This window comes from Schistocerca nitens, chromosome 7 (genome assembly GCF_023898315.1).
Source record: "Schistocerca nitens isolate TAMUIC-IGC-003100 chromosome 7, iqSchNite1.1, whole genome shotgun sequence".
NCBI lineage: Eukaryota > Metazoa > Arthropoda > Insecta > Orthoptera > Acrididae > Schistocerca > Schistocerca nitens.
The window spans coordinates 71,488,716-71,504,595 of record NC_064620.1 but is presented as its reverse complement, the minus strand read 5'-3'; positions in this window follow the sequence as shown (position 1 = coordinate 71,504,595).

Below are 15,880 nucleotides of genomic sequence, written 5' to 3'. Positions count from 1 at the left end.
ATCTTTCGTTAATGTCATCAATCTGTCTTTGTATGTTGGCAGTATTGCCATTGATGACTGTAATTTCGCTTTTAATACTTTTGATTTCATTACTCACTGTTCCTACCCTTGAGTTAACTTCTTCAATTTGTTTACTAAGTCTGGTACCCTGCATTTCGATTTTTGCATTAATATTGTCACTGTGTGCTGTAATTTGTGCCTTAATATTGTCATTTATATTGTCATTTTGCGCTGCAAATTGCGCAGACAGTATTTTAAGTAAATCAGTCAGATCTGGTGTCTTTTCTCTTTTGGCTTCTACCACATTTTCGTGTTCAAGTTCTACTTCCCTTTCAGTTTTTGGTGATTCTAACATATCCCACGATTCATTAACATAACCACTGTCTTCCACAACATTACTCATATTGTCTTGCTTAGTACGCGCGACACACATAGCTTCGATCTGTTTATTGACGTCTGCGTGATAACGTACGTAATTTAACTCGCGCGTAATGCCATCTGTTGGTAGGCTGCCTGAACTGCTCTCCATTGCATGCTGTTCTCGCGTATCTAGATTTATTTCTAATTTCCTGTCCATTTTAGTTGCTATTAAGTACTGATACCTTTAATTTTCAATTTGTGCTGAATTTTCACTATCCGTTCTGTCAAATAATGTACAGGTTTATGCCGCTGGACGTTTTATGTTCACTGTATGTTTGTAAAATGCTAACTATTTATAATTTTTTCCCGCATGTCAGTGCAAATTGAACAACGTCCTGTCACGCGGCGACAAGTATAACACTACCGCCTGCTACTGCTGTACCATAACATTAATGCTGGAAACAAGTTGAGAAATAAAACTATTTTGTTAAAGCAATTATGGTATAAAGCAACAGAGCAGTGTTAACCTCTGAGAGGAATTTTGTCATGTTGACCGTGTTGTACCTAACGGAGGTGGCTTATCGGAAATCAGAATTACGTAAATATTTGATCAGTAACAAACGAAATTTTGTTATCTGCACTGTTTAATGGATAAAGAAAACGGTCGCCAGCCTAACTAGGCAAGAGAATGATTAACATTCTCGTTCAAGAAAATAGTTATTAGTAATTTTAGTGGATAAACACAACCTATACTTTGTCACACGGGAGTGCAGTGAACTCTGATACATATATTTGTTTACATTAAGATTGAAGCTAGCAGCTAGAGCAGCAGAAACTATTTGCAAAATTATAAGAGATACCGAAACACACTATTACTTCCAGGGCTTAAAGAAATTATGGTTTTTATAATTAGTAGTCTTTCCGTTACTTGTTACCGAGCATTAACACAATAGACAAACTGTGGATCCTTTTATACCATTAATATGCACTTTTAATACACAAGAGAGACAAACACTTAGCAAACATGAGTATATAACGTTTCACAACTGCAGCTTTCCACTTTTACTATAGTGAGACACAAAATTAACATATATGTAACATACTGACTCACTGTCTGCGATTTACAACAGGCAGTAATGTGAACATTTACTAAGCAAAACTTTATAAGCCTCAGTATCACGAACTTTTAATTTGAAGTTGGCAACAACACATTAATAAGCAGTTTTACAAGGAAAATTATTTTCAGCAAGCATCATTAACTTTAACTCACTCTCTTGCCACATTAACTTTAACCTTCTCTTTACTATGTTCAAGACGCATTCATTAGAAAACTGGGTTTTAATGTACTTTCAGTAAGAACACTCGGTAATCACTTTAGTTCAAACGGAGAGGAACCTGAGAGGTGTTATGATGAGGAGAAAAATCAAGGTAGGTACATAAATTGAGATATAAATTACCTTATATTTGAGCACATTAGCACATCCATTAAGCTGATCCTTCACTATACATCATTATAGTATTACGTTACAGTGATTGCGCAACGTGGTGGCAACTGCATGTTGGTAGGTGGATTCGCAGACAGAATTGCTGGACTCTGTAATTTGTTGGTGGCGACGACAGATACAAATTCCAGAATAGTTCCAGCTATTTATCCATCCATCCGAGGCATTGGAAAGCGTCAGGAAAAGCACTATATGCAACATTTGCATGGCAGTGCACAGTTTGGTAGCTCGTCCCCGACTCGTAGCTCGTCCCCGACTGACTATCAGTTTCACCTTTCCTACCTAGGCCAACCACAATTTGCGCGCGCTACACAGTTCCGTTCCCGAGGGGAACCACTACACATTTTACATACAAACTAACTAAGAACCCTAAGTGAGGATCAGCAGTTTACATAACAGCAACCAAATACATTAATTAAAACAGAACATTTGCACATATTGACATTTCTACCAAAAATTATTCACACAAAATTACAATCATATACCGTAAATTTTGTTCCCTCCAAATGGGACAAAGCATTTAAACGACAGATATACTACATCGCATAGAATCAGAACATGACTCAAAGTTTTTACAAAGAAAGGAGTATACAGTTTTGTGTTATCTATTCAAAGAAACACATTTACAGGAGCACAGCAATGTAACATTAAATGAAACAAAAGCAAAATAAATCAGTACAGCATTAGGGCTATGGTGTTAGAACTTGGCATCCGATCTGGCCCCACACTTTTTCTGTCGAGGAAAAACGTGAGAATCTTGGTGGGCACAGTAGCCCCTGATCAACACGCAGACTGTTCGTTAAAACGCATGCTATTTGTGGACGAATGTTGTCCAGCTAAATATGACACCATGAGACTGCCGCATGATATGTAAAGGTGGCCCCATACGTAACTCCATGATTGACAAGCACGCTAGCGTGCTGCCCAAACATGCTTGAGAGTGTTTAGGGCAAAGCTGTACAAACAGCTTGATGTTTGATCGAATTTTGATTATGCATGCTTGTACAAGCGTTCAAGCGTGGGTGTGGCTGTGTGCTTTGCGTGTGTACCATGAATAGGGAAGGTTGTGCGAGCATTAGTCAGCGATCCCGTTTGATTCAGTTTTTATTTGGTCCTGTTAAATTACATTCTCTACCAAGGTTGTACTATACTGTAGCTCAAACCAAAAAATACAATATTACATGGAGAAAGCGAAGGAAAACCAACAGCACTGCGATATACTAACCATAGCGTCGCGACCACGAATATTCGGTATGGGAATAATGCTTTCCTTTCTTAAACCATCCTTTACTCCACATATCACGTCTTACCTTGATTTTTCGTACCGGAAGGAAGAAGTTTAGGATGCTTCCCAAGACCAGCACATCGTCGCCTGAGCTCGAAGCAAGCTTGAATAGCGTGGTGGCTCTACGAATTCTGCCGACCGGAGTGGCCGAGCGGTTCTAGGCGCTACAGTCTGGAACCGCGCGACCGCTGCGGTCGCAGGTTCGAATCCTGCCTCGGGCTTGGATGTGTTTGATGTCCCTAGGTTAGTTAGGTTTAAGTAGTTCTAAGTCCTAGGGGACTGATGACCTCAGAAGTTAAGTCCCATAGTGCTCAGAGCCATTTGAACCATTTTAACCTACGAATTCTGCATGCGTGCTCAAGCACATTTGCACAAGCATGCTTGTCAAGCAAGCAGTTACGTGTGTGGCTGCCTTAACATACAAGCACATAGGATGGGATTACTATTTTATTGGTGCACAATACGGCGATCCTTCATTGCGGTAGCCGGCCAGGATGGCTGAGCGGTTCTAGGCGCTACAGTCTGGAACAGCGCGACCGCTACGGTCGTAGGTTCGAATCCTGCCTCGGGCATGGATGTGTGTGATGTCCTTAGGTTAGTTAGGTTTAAATCGTTCTATGTTTTAGGGGACTGATGACCTCAGAAGTTAAGTCCCATAGTGCTCAGAGCCATTTTTCATTGCGGTGGTCAAACTTGGTCTATTGGAACTTCGACGACGAGTATGTCTGCCTACACGTTTCAATACAATCCAATATGGGGCTTCTGTCACATCCGAATGCTCACAAATCTCGACATTGTGCGTTTTGACCAGCTAGCCAAATGGAGACCAACACTGAAGCCCTTTTCGAATTCTGTCAGATGGTGATAACACTGTCTCACAAGTGTACGTAGCATCGCTGTGTATTTCACCGGAGCGATCCTCAACAAATGACACTATTGATGGTCTTTCATATCCTTGAAGGCCTGATAATAACAAAAACATGAGCAATAGTTATGTACACTGGTGGTCGTTCTATGGAACACAAAGATTTGCACCCCTGATCATTTACATACCCACCATACATGTACGTACATGTACAGACTCTGTCACTCTTCTACATGTACTACATCGAGCTTTTTTTTTTTTAATCCGTACTGACTAACTTACATTATATGACCATCAGTCAGAAAAATCGATTGCAATTCAGTCCCTAAGCACTGTATGCAAAGTCGTATACTATTCAGCAGGTTTCATTTTCGGTAGACTTCCAAAAGAACTGCAATAAATTCGTCAGTACACCACAAAGTTTCAAAAAAAGTGGTTCAAATGGCTCTGAGCACTATGCGACTTAACTTCTGAGGTCATCAGTCGCCTAGAACTTACAACTAATTAAACCTACCTAACCTAAGGACTTCACACACATCCATGCCCGAGGCAGGATTCGAGCCTGCGACCGTACCGGTCGCTTGGTTCCAGACTGTAGCGCCTAGAACCGCATGGTCACTCAGGCCGGCCCAAGGTTTCAAATTTAAGTTGGAAGTTTTCTTTGCGGCACACCACTTCTATTATGTACACGAGTGCTTCTGCAGTAGTTGAGAATTTGTATCTGTATTATGGTTTCTTCAAAAAAATGTGTCATATGGCTTTGAGCACTATGCGACTTAACGTCTGAGGTCATCAGTCGCCTAGAACTTAGAACTAATTAAACCTAACTAACCTAAGGACATCACACACATCCATGCCCGAGACAGGATTCGAACCTGTGACCGTAGCGGTCGTTCGGCTCCAGACTGTAGTGCCTAGAACCTCACGGCCACTCCGGCCGGCTTATTTTGGTTTGCGTGTGTGTGTGTGTGTGTGTGTGTGTGTGTGTGTGTGTGTGTGCACGCACTCATGGGAAGGGTACGTGCGAGGTGAAGAGATTTGTAGCAAGAACACGTGCATCACAATACGGTGTGAGGAAATCTAAAGCAAGTAACCTGGAATGTGTCAACTGCCTGAATGGCTGGCTCGTTGGCAGGCACCATAAACACCTTTGCAGTACAAAAATTCTTTCCTGGTGTGATGCTTTTTCTTTTTCCCGTTTCCCCTTTTCTGGGGTCTTTTGTTGCGAATTTTCAGTGCAGCGGACCGCAAGCCGTCGCTGTCGGTGAAACGAATATTAAATCGCAGCTTCATATTTCGCGTCGAAATTTTCGCTGAACTCCATACCGCAAGCGGGGCGTTTCTCTGCCCCAATAAATTCGTTCGAGCGGGCAGCTATTTGTTCCACTGGCCGTTTGCACGGGCCGTGTTTTATGGCGCTCCATTTTTTTCGATGAGCGCTCGAGGTCCTGAGCTATGCAATTAACGTCCGCTTCCACTCTTTTGTCACCTACCAAAGGGCCGTAGAGCTGCCAGCAGACACTCGTTTGACGCGTTGTTTCACCTGCGACCCGTCGCCCAGTGTTTCCGCTGCAGTACTTTCAACATGTTGTCGCCGCTCCAAACCAACTGCGTGCTGATACCACTGTCATAAATCGTCATTACGCGACAAGAATTGTAGCCCCTATCTCCACAATGTTTGTTTCCCTACGTTCTCCTAATTGTATATTGCATTCTGAAGTTGCAAGTTTGCTCCGCTTTTATGTTTGCTTCTTTTTTTTTTTGTGTGCGTCATGTCGTGTGAACTTTCGTATTGCGTTTCTGTGATTTCGACATAAAGATGCCATTATCTAAGTTACAAAAGACAGCCTGTTTCCGGTCCGTCTAGTCACATAGCACGTGGGTATGCAGTTGTGTGTGTGTGTGTAGTTTGCGAGTGGGAGGTTGAGAGAAGGGAGCGGTGCCGGGGGAGGGGAGGGTGGGAGGGTGGAGCCAAGTAAACCAAAATTCACCCATATTTCTCACATCACATTTTCTATTACTTTCTTTTCGTTTAATATTTTTATTGCTGCAAGACGAAGGGAAGTTATTTGCGATGGGTCTACAGGAGTCCCTCAATGGCCTAGTGTGACATACTGCCTTCGTTACGACAACACGGGGTCCATTTTTTCTTTACCTTTTTATCTTAGGTCATCACTGCACGCTAATGAGTAGGCCTATTTCTAAATTGGATTGGACTGGACTGATTTGGGGGAAGAGACCAAACAGCGAGGTCATCGGTCTCGTTGGATTAGGGAAGGATGGGGAAGTAAGTCGGCCGTGCCCTGTCAAAGGAACCATCACGGCATTTGCGTGAAGCGATTCAGGCAAATCACGGAAAACCTAAATCAGGATGGCCGGACATAGGGATTGAACCGCCATCCTCCCGAATGCGAGTCCAGTGTGCTGACCACTGCCCCACCTCGCTCGATTTTCTAAATTGTCTTCCACTTTAATTCAATAACCTTTATCCTTTTCATACTGAGACCACGTAGACCTTCAGTTTCAAGTTAAAGCTTAGCAATCGATCACTGAATACTTCAAAATGGTTCAAATGGCTCTGAGCACTATGGGACTCAACTGCTGAGGTCATTAGTCCCCTAGAACTTAGAACTAGTTAAACCTAACTAACCTAAGGACATCACACACATCCATACCCGAGGCAGGATTCGAACCTGCGACCGTAGCGGTCTCGCGGTTCCAGACTGCAGCGCCAGAACCGCGCGGCCACTTCGGCCGGCACTGAATACTTCGCCGGCCGGTGTGGCCGAACGGTTCTAGGCACTTCAGACTGGCACCGCGCTATCGCTACGGTCGCAGGTTCGAATCCTGCCTCGGGCATGGATGTTTGTGATGTCCTTAGGTTAGTTAGGTTTAACTAGTTCTAAGTTCTAGGGGACTAATGACCTCAGCAGTTGAGTCCCATAGTGCTCAGAGCCATTTGAACCATTTGAACTTCTTTGACCGGTGTGTAGAGATATTCTCACCATCAGATCTGCTACCACATAGTTTATGAAAACTACATTCTGAACATACAGTCAAGTATAACAAAAGAAATTATTGAACTATGTACCTTTTATCTCTCCTTAACTGGATGAAGTACACAAACAATGGTGCTAGAAGACTTCCTAAGAAGAATCGTAATTTGTACGAAAGTGTCTCCCGAAGTGTGTAGTGCGCCCATAGCCAGATCTCAAATACCCACCCCTCCCCAACTTGTGCTTTTCTAAGATGCCGACCCTGGATTCGGTTTTCTTGAACAGTTCCATAATGTGATCAGTTGAGTAAATGCCATTTCTCTATTAATGGGACAGTAGCTAAGCGGGACAGTCTAGTCGAATAGTTACCAGCGCTCTATCGAAAATAAACAGCACACGAATTACAGAAATGTAGCAAACTTTGCTCTTGGAAAACACGACCTTACAAGCATACGGTAAATGTTGTCTGAGCAAGGACATATTCTAACCCATGCCTCATGCCAGTGGGAGTAAACCGTCAAAGATTGTGTTGAATTTAGAATGTAAGTTATGTACCACAACAGGGACACTGCTTTCGGCAGCAACAATACCTGGGAACAAATACTTGACATCGAGACACAGCAGAGGAGTATGCCATGAAGGAAATGAAGATGCTCCAAGTAACAGTTCATCAGTGGTGCCTATGTAATGCAAAGGGTGTCCGATGTTGGAAGATCATCGAAGCTGATTTAAATTTCATCATCGACGGTTAATAATCCACTCCAAAACATCGGCTTCGTAACATCACTGTTTAATAAGGAATTTACAAACTACTAAAAGTAACACTTACGTACTCTAACATGTATTGATCAATAACTACAACAATGACACTTTTATTCAGTTTCTTGATCACAGCTTTTTGAACGTAATTACACAGGTCAACGAAAAAAATTTTTTGGTAAAATTTTTTTACTTTGATAGCTGATCTTTATAGATATTTATGAGTTGAATACGAATCGAGCCTTAGTTTTTTTGTATCACCCATAGTTTTCCAGCAATATGCTTTTTATTGTGTATAAAAATCCTATGCTACAAGGTAAGCGGGGAAATTAATGAAACGCTTTGTTGCAACATAAGCATGGATTGTATTTACAGTAAGCTACTTAAAATAGTGATATGTGTCAATAGAGGTTTCCTTGTCAGCTGGAATTGGTTTGTATTTACTTTCTATTTTTCTTTGAAGCTTCTTGAGTACCGTTTTCTACGATGAGTCGCTTGCTGAAATTCTCGGTGAAGTGATCAACAGTAGTCCCCCATCATGTTGGTGTTCCAGCAGCCTTGGCAGCGATTTACCATCAGTATAATGTCGTGGTGAAAACACTCTCCTTGCTTCTCACTAACATCTCCCATATTGTCCAGGAAGTAATCAAGGTGACTGTTCAAAAAGTGAACTTCCAGGCTCATTAAAGATCGTAAAGTTTTAAACTTCTTTAACATTGTATCTATAATAAAAACATATTCTGGGTCTTTTTCATGTCCTTAGAACTTTGTAACGACTTGCTTGAATGATATCCATGCTTCTTTCTCATTTAAGGTCATTGTGGAGTCAAAGTTAACATCAAACATCAATTTTCTAATGTCAGAAGAACATGCCTTCTTTTTGGTTAACTTCTGAAAGGTGTGGAAATTTTTGGCAGAGAACTCAAAACAATGTCAATCGTTAGGCAAAGCCTTCACAATCTGTTTCATGAGGCCTAATTTTATATGCTGAGGTGGTAGGAATACCTTTTTGCATCTACAAGGTATCTACGTAGAATGTTCTTCTCACCAGGTTTTAAAGACTCCCTCACAGACCAGTTGTCTCTGCACCAGTGTTGATCCCTGTCCCATTCACACAAGAAACATAGAAATTTGGTAAAACCACCTTGCTGACCAAGGAGCATGCATGTTACTTTTAGATCGCCAAATATCATCCAACCATGAGCAGAATAGCCTATTTTATTTACCACTATTTCTAGGTTTCCATAGTTTTCTTTCATATGTACAGAATGTCCAATAGCTATAGATGCATACTTGTTACCATTGTGTAAAAGAGCAGCCTTTAAACTAGTTTTGGATGAATCAATAAACAGTTTCCAGTCTTCCTTTTTGTATTCAATACCAAACTCATTCATCAGACCGGGAATATCTGAGCAGCACACTATATCACCTTCTTGCTGAAAAAACGTGGAAAATTGCTGCTCTCTCTTTTCATACATGTATTTGCTGGTTCCAACTCGCCAATAAATTATTTTATTTTCATCTAGAGCCAAGAAATTCAGCTTTTTCTTTCTTTAAGACCAGATCCCTAACCAAATCGTTAAGCTCTGAGTAAACAATTTGGGCTCAGGACTTTCTGTATTACAATGGAATTCATCATCATCTGGTTCATCTAAATCACATTGTGCATCAGAAAATACTTCTGTTCGAATAGAATTTAAATCATCTGGAGGTTGAGGAACCGGCAAATCTAAACCATGCTCTACTGGTCGGATGGCGGACGGAAGGTTAGGGTAGCATATTCCGTTCTTGTTTTTCGAATTATGACCGGTAATATGAACACTGCAAAAGTAGCAACCATCGGAATGATTTCTTGGCTCCCTCCATATCATAGGAACAGAAAATCTAAAGGCTTGTTTCTCCTTTTTGGACCATTTTCTCAGATCTTCAACACAAACATAACATGCCTTATGTGGCGCCCAAGGTTTATCTTGGTCACCAAGTTCAGATCCAAAGTATGATAGATATACCTTTTCCACAAAGTCTGTAATGTTTCTTTGGTGTTTTTTAATCATAAATTCACCACAAATATAACAAAAACTGTCAGCAGAGTTTTTACAACCACGATTAGACATTGTACTGAACACATATACAGGAAACGGGAAAGTGAGGTCAGGTTAACATTAAACAAAACACCATCTGTTAACACAAAAAGAGAATCGACCTTTCTTTGCCAGAAAATGCTATTCAACAATGCTACCAACGTCATCTACATTCATTACACCTCTTTTTTAAATTATTTTAAATCTATAAAAGCTGTTAAAGTCTTTTGAAAAATCCCTTGATTTAACAAATTTAACTGTAAAATGTGAAGAAATGGAGGTTGTTAGAGTTCTTTAATAGTCATGTTTGCATTTCCCACCATAAAAACATAAGAATAAGGTATTTTCAGCAAAAAAGTTTTCCATCGTTGGCTTGTGTTACCGGTTTCGGCTATGGAGTAGCCATCTGCAGAACCTCTCACAAAGTTGCACTGCAAACTTGTTCAGCTAATATGAGCCAATTTATTTTTATGTACTATTTTGCCTGGTCATGACTTGTTGCAGTACAGCAGACTGCGAGATTCTGAACACGGCTATTTTGTAGCCGATCCCGGTAATTCCGTTCAAATTCACAGAATGACTAACATTATAGGAGGGGCTCTGAATAACTGATGCAACATATTTCTTTCTCGGCAGTTTTCGAATAATAAATACCGAATTAGTTGTCGCACGTAATGGAATATTCTCGCTTCAGCCCCTGTAGTTTGATGAAGTCACCGATAGGTGGCGGTGCCATACGCAGCCTTCAAAGTCGCGTCCAATGCGGTGGCGCTTTCGAAGCAGAAAGTTGTCATTGCGTTTCTTCTGTCGGAAAACTAGAGCGTCGCGGATACTCATAGATGCTTGCAGAATGTGTGCAGATGCACGGCAGCGAACAAAAGCACGGTAAGTCGTTGAGCGAGGCGATTATCATCATCGCAACAAGGTCGGGGAAACCTGTCCGAGCTCCCGCGTGCCGGCAGGCCTCAGATAGATGTGATTCCTGAAATTCTGGAACGTGCGAATACCCTCAATGAAGGACGAAGTACGAATGATGCACTCTGCGGGAAGCATTACTGTAATGATGGGGACCTTTCTGATACCGAAAGACGTTGGCACCGACGTCGACCAGTAGAGTGGTAGCAAGCGGGACCACAGGCCCTCCAAGTAAGGTGGCGTAAGACAGTCGTATTCAACGGAGATGTTGAAAATAGGGTTTGGTAGACAAAGGAGTGGGGAATAATATGGTGTTTTGGAACCCTGATTAAAACCAAACAGCTTTCAGAAAGAAAGATACGTTACATAACTTATTGAAAGCCCTTCCTACATCCTCGAATTTTGCCTCCAGAAGACAGAAATAACAATTCCGAAAAAAATTCTCTATCAGTCTGCTGCGCTGGTGACGGGGAAAATACCCTACTTAGGAGAACAGCCACCCAGAAGCTAACAGTAAGGCTATACATCTAAAATATTCGTGAGAATTTTTTTTTGTAGCTTTGTATGACGCAATTAATTATTAAACAACTATAAGGCTTTCGTTAAGATAATAATTGAATTGTGGTGGTAGAATCGTTCTTGTTTCAGTTTGAAAATTGTTCTCTTCTTTTGCTGTTTTATGTTGCTTACGCCATATATCGAGTTGGTTTCTCTGGTTTACCATAAGGTATAAAACCGCTGTCTACACTACTTCACACCACGAAAGTACGAATTGGATGAACAATGAATAACATTAGTCCACCTATAGCTACAACAACGGCCGTTTCTGTCTGCGTTTGTTCAAAAATATTGCTTCCCCCCACACTCTACAGTCGCGTTCATCAAGGCGCATATGTGTTTCGGATATGTTCATGAAGAGGTTCATTTCAATGACGAGAAAGTTGTTGACAGTAGCAACAAGCAGCCTAGTATTCCTGCGAAGATCGAGGGTCTTGTCTTCGACGTTTCGATGCCTCTGTATCGATATTTAAATTTCAGTTTTTAACTCACAGTATTGACAGCTTTTAAATATCGATGATTATCGCACGTCCCTAATGATACAATCTCTTATTGTAGAGTGACTACTGCCCACTGTAACAGAGATCTTCCACCACTCCTTAGTCACATTTTTCCCCTGGGGCTTAGAATGAAGTACTTGTTAAGCTAGTACCTAAGCAGCACGTTATCATAGCATCCCCTGATTACTGACGTATTTGTATTTTTCTGGCGCTCTCCAAGGCCTTAGAATATATATTTAAAAAATGTCATACTAGCTCCTTGAGCTGCTGGTAAAATACTTTATTTATAGAACCAGTTTGTCATCTGACCATCATCAGGTCCATAAAAGTGCTCACAGCATTATGTTAGGTGAAATGTGAAATTGTTATCGTCGGCTGATAAGACCATGAATAATACACTGTTATCATTTCGTAATATAAGTCATGTCGTCAGTCTAAAAAGCTGTGTTTCGGGGTGTACAAATTCATGTTTAATTTGGAACCGGCGTTAGCGCTGTGGACATACTCATACTACACAGAGGTGACTAAAAGGCTGACCACTCTTTACGTAGTCCAAGACCAGCTAATCAACTGCTAAACCACAAATAAACTACCAGATGAATACCACTTAGGATTCCACAATCACTGAAACATAACATATGCTTAAGAAACAGACGTCCTGAAGCGTACCATGAATAGACAAAAGGCAGGCATGTGCTTCTTAGACTTTGACACAGTCCACTTCGACATTTCGCCTCACGGGGTAGCCGCGCATCTTACCAAAAATTTCCAAATTTAATTCGACATTTCAGCTGAAAAACGTAGAGGCCTAGCTGTCTCTAAAAGTGCAAATCAGTGATTTCTCTCCTACCTAAAGTCTCCCGAGAAAACTGCCATATTCTGGTGCTGCAAAGGCACTGTTGAGTCAGTATGAAGGTCCCTCTAGGGTTCGGCATTGAATATTACGTTTTTTCATTGTATGTCAGTGATATGCCAACAGTTTTGTCCAATGTAAATATCTACATCTACATCTACATCTACATCTACATTTATACTCCGCAAGCCACCCAACGGTGTGTGGCGGAGGGCACTTTACGTGCCACTGTCATTACCTCTCTTTCCTGTTCCAGTCGCGTATGGTTCGCGGGAAGAACGACTGTCTGAAAGCCTCCGTGCGCGCTCTAATCTCTCTAATTTTACATTCGTTATCTCCTCGGGAGGTATAAGTAGGGGGAAGCAATATATTCGATACCTCATCCAGAAACGCACCCTCTCGAAACCTGGCGAGCAAGCTACACCGCGATGCAGAGCGCCTCTCTTGCAGAGTCTGCCACTTGAGTTTATTAAACATCTCCGTAACGCTATCACGGTTACCAAATAACCCTGTGACGAAACGCGCCGCTCTTCTTTGGATCTTCTCTATCTCCTCCGTCAACCCGATCTGGTACGGATCCCACACTGATGAGCAATACTCAAGTATATTTCGAACGAGTGTTTTGTAAGCCACCTCCTTTGTTGCTGGACTACATTTTCTAAGCACTCTCCCAATGAATCTCAACCTGGTACCCGCCTTACCAACAATTAATTTTATATGATCATTCCACTTCAAATCGTTCCGCACGCATACTCCCAGATATTTTACAGAAGTAACTGGTACCAGTGTTTGTTCCGCTATCATATAATCATACAATAAAGGATCCTTCTTTCTATGTATTCGCAATACATTACATTTGTCTATGTTAAGGGACAGTTGCCACTCCCTGCACCAAGTGCCTATCCGCTGCAGATCTTCCTGCATTTCGCTACAATTTTCTAATGCTGCAACTTCTCTGTATACTACAGCATCATCCGCGAAAAGCCGCATGGAACTTCCGACACTATCTACTAGGTCATTTATATATATTGTGAAAAGCAATGGTCCCGTAACACTCCCACAATATCACATATATACTGATGACCTACAGTTGTATCTAAAAACGAGACTAAACAACAATGAGACTTCTGTATGTTTTACACATTTTTTTATGATACCTGAAGATCAGAACTCAAATTCTCAAAGCACTTCGATGTAATTCTCAAATACTCTAAAGAGAAACTACTTTGTGAATTCCGACTTCCTTAATACGCTAATATAACATCCTCTTTTGGAAGGGGGAGCGTGGCTCTCGGGCAGAATGCTCGCCTGCGATGTGGGAGGTGTAATGTTCCCCAAGTGTTAGCGGATTTCGTGACTGTGTTTTCGCGCAGTAGCACTGAGACGATTTTATCTCTGCTTAATCGACACTGCGATTGCAATGCAATTATCTCTGTAATTGTATTATCTATGTAATTTGAAGCGAACAAGGACTCGCAACCTTTTGCTCTCTCTCTTCCTGGCAAGCCACTGTCGGGTATGGTCAAACAAAATTAACGGTTGCTCAATATTATGTAGAAATTTTCTTATTTGTGCTCATTTTGATTAATAATAACTATTTAATTTCATTGCGTTTGTTATTAAGACTAATAGTAACTTTTTTCCTCAGCTTTTTTCATGAATTTGATAATTAAATGTGGCTTTCTTTGTGTGGGGATGTCTGTTAGTGAATGATCGCATATTAACGGCAACAATCAGTGCAATACGTTCGGCTTGTTTTCAAAATGGAACGTGAATCTTAAGTTTCACTTTCCACAAAACGAAGTCCTATAGTTTTTAGGCGTAAATCACGTCACAAAATTATATTCTCCAGCAGACAATCCCGGTAGAGGAGCCTAGCTGAAAAAATATGGACCATAATGGTGGTAATTAAATTACAATTTCAATATTTAAAAAATATTTTACATGATTTTTGAAGTACGTAATTTTTCTTGATTTAACTGAAGGTTCAATTAGCCAAAACCAAATAATAAAAAAATGAATAATAATGATAATAAAAACCATCATTAAAGCGACCTTCGTTCGATTTAGAGGGGGTGGTAAATATTTAAACAGAGTTCCTAGTTCTGCAAGCATCCTTACGAAGCGTAAAATACATACAATGTAAGATATTTATTCAGTTTAAAAAATTATTAACAATCTTTTCTAAATAATCGATGATTGAGAATTTATTTTGCCAATGGCAACTGGAGTCTTGTGTCTGTAGTACGTATACTGACGGAAAAAATAGCAACACCAAAAATAATTAATGTTGATTAATGAGTTTCGTGACTAATTTGTCTAGGTAAAATATTTAAGGGATCAACATTGCAAGAACACAGGCTAATGTAAACCCGAAATAAGTCACTGCAAACGAGAAATGCTGGCATGTTAATAACCGGTGTAACGGCCGGAATATTGAATGCTAGCATGCCAATCTGCATGCATTTTTTTATACGGGTGCCGGATGTCAGTTTGTGGAAAGGAGTTCGATGTCCGTTCCATTTGCTCGGTCATTGCCCTGCCTTACAATGAGCTCTTGCTTGACACCACTGAAATCGCAAATGGTGGTGGTTTGTAGTCAATGGAATGTACGCTACAGGGCATCTGGCTCTGAGCTGTCCTTCAAGTAACCGATTTGCAAAAGTTCACTGTGTCACTCTCGTGCCAACAGCTGATCATGTTTGTGTTGCAGGTGCTGTACGATGCGCCAGAGCAATACACCCGACACGATGATCTGCTCTCTCGGCAGTGCCACGCGGCTGTCCGGAGCCCAGTCATCTTGCGACCGTACATTCTCGTGATCACCGCTACTAGCAATGATGTACAATGGCTGCGTTCCTTAAAGTCTTTCTGCAGTACTGCAGAAGAAACATCCAACTTCTCGTAGCTCCCCAACATAACCTCGCGAAGTATTGATAACGGCGTCTAGGTCGCCTTTAAGGCATTCTTCATCAACATAAACTCACCACGTCCAATCTCAAATGTAACTAACGATCATTACCGTCAAAGCATGTATTTAAAGCAAACTAGATTTTCCTTCTCATTGTAACGCTAGTAGGGCCATTGCTATGCTGTAGTGACGCTGCTAGCGCCACTCTTGTGTGACTGGCGCGAAATTTTAAGAGACATCGTCCTTCCGTACCACAAACACCGTTAGTGTGTTTGGAAGTAAGAAGACGATCAGT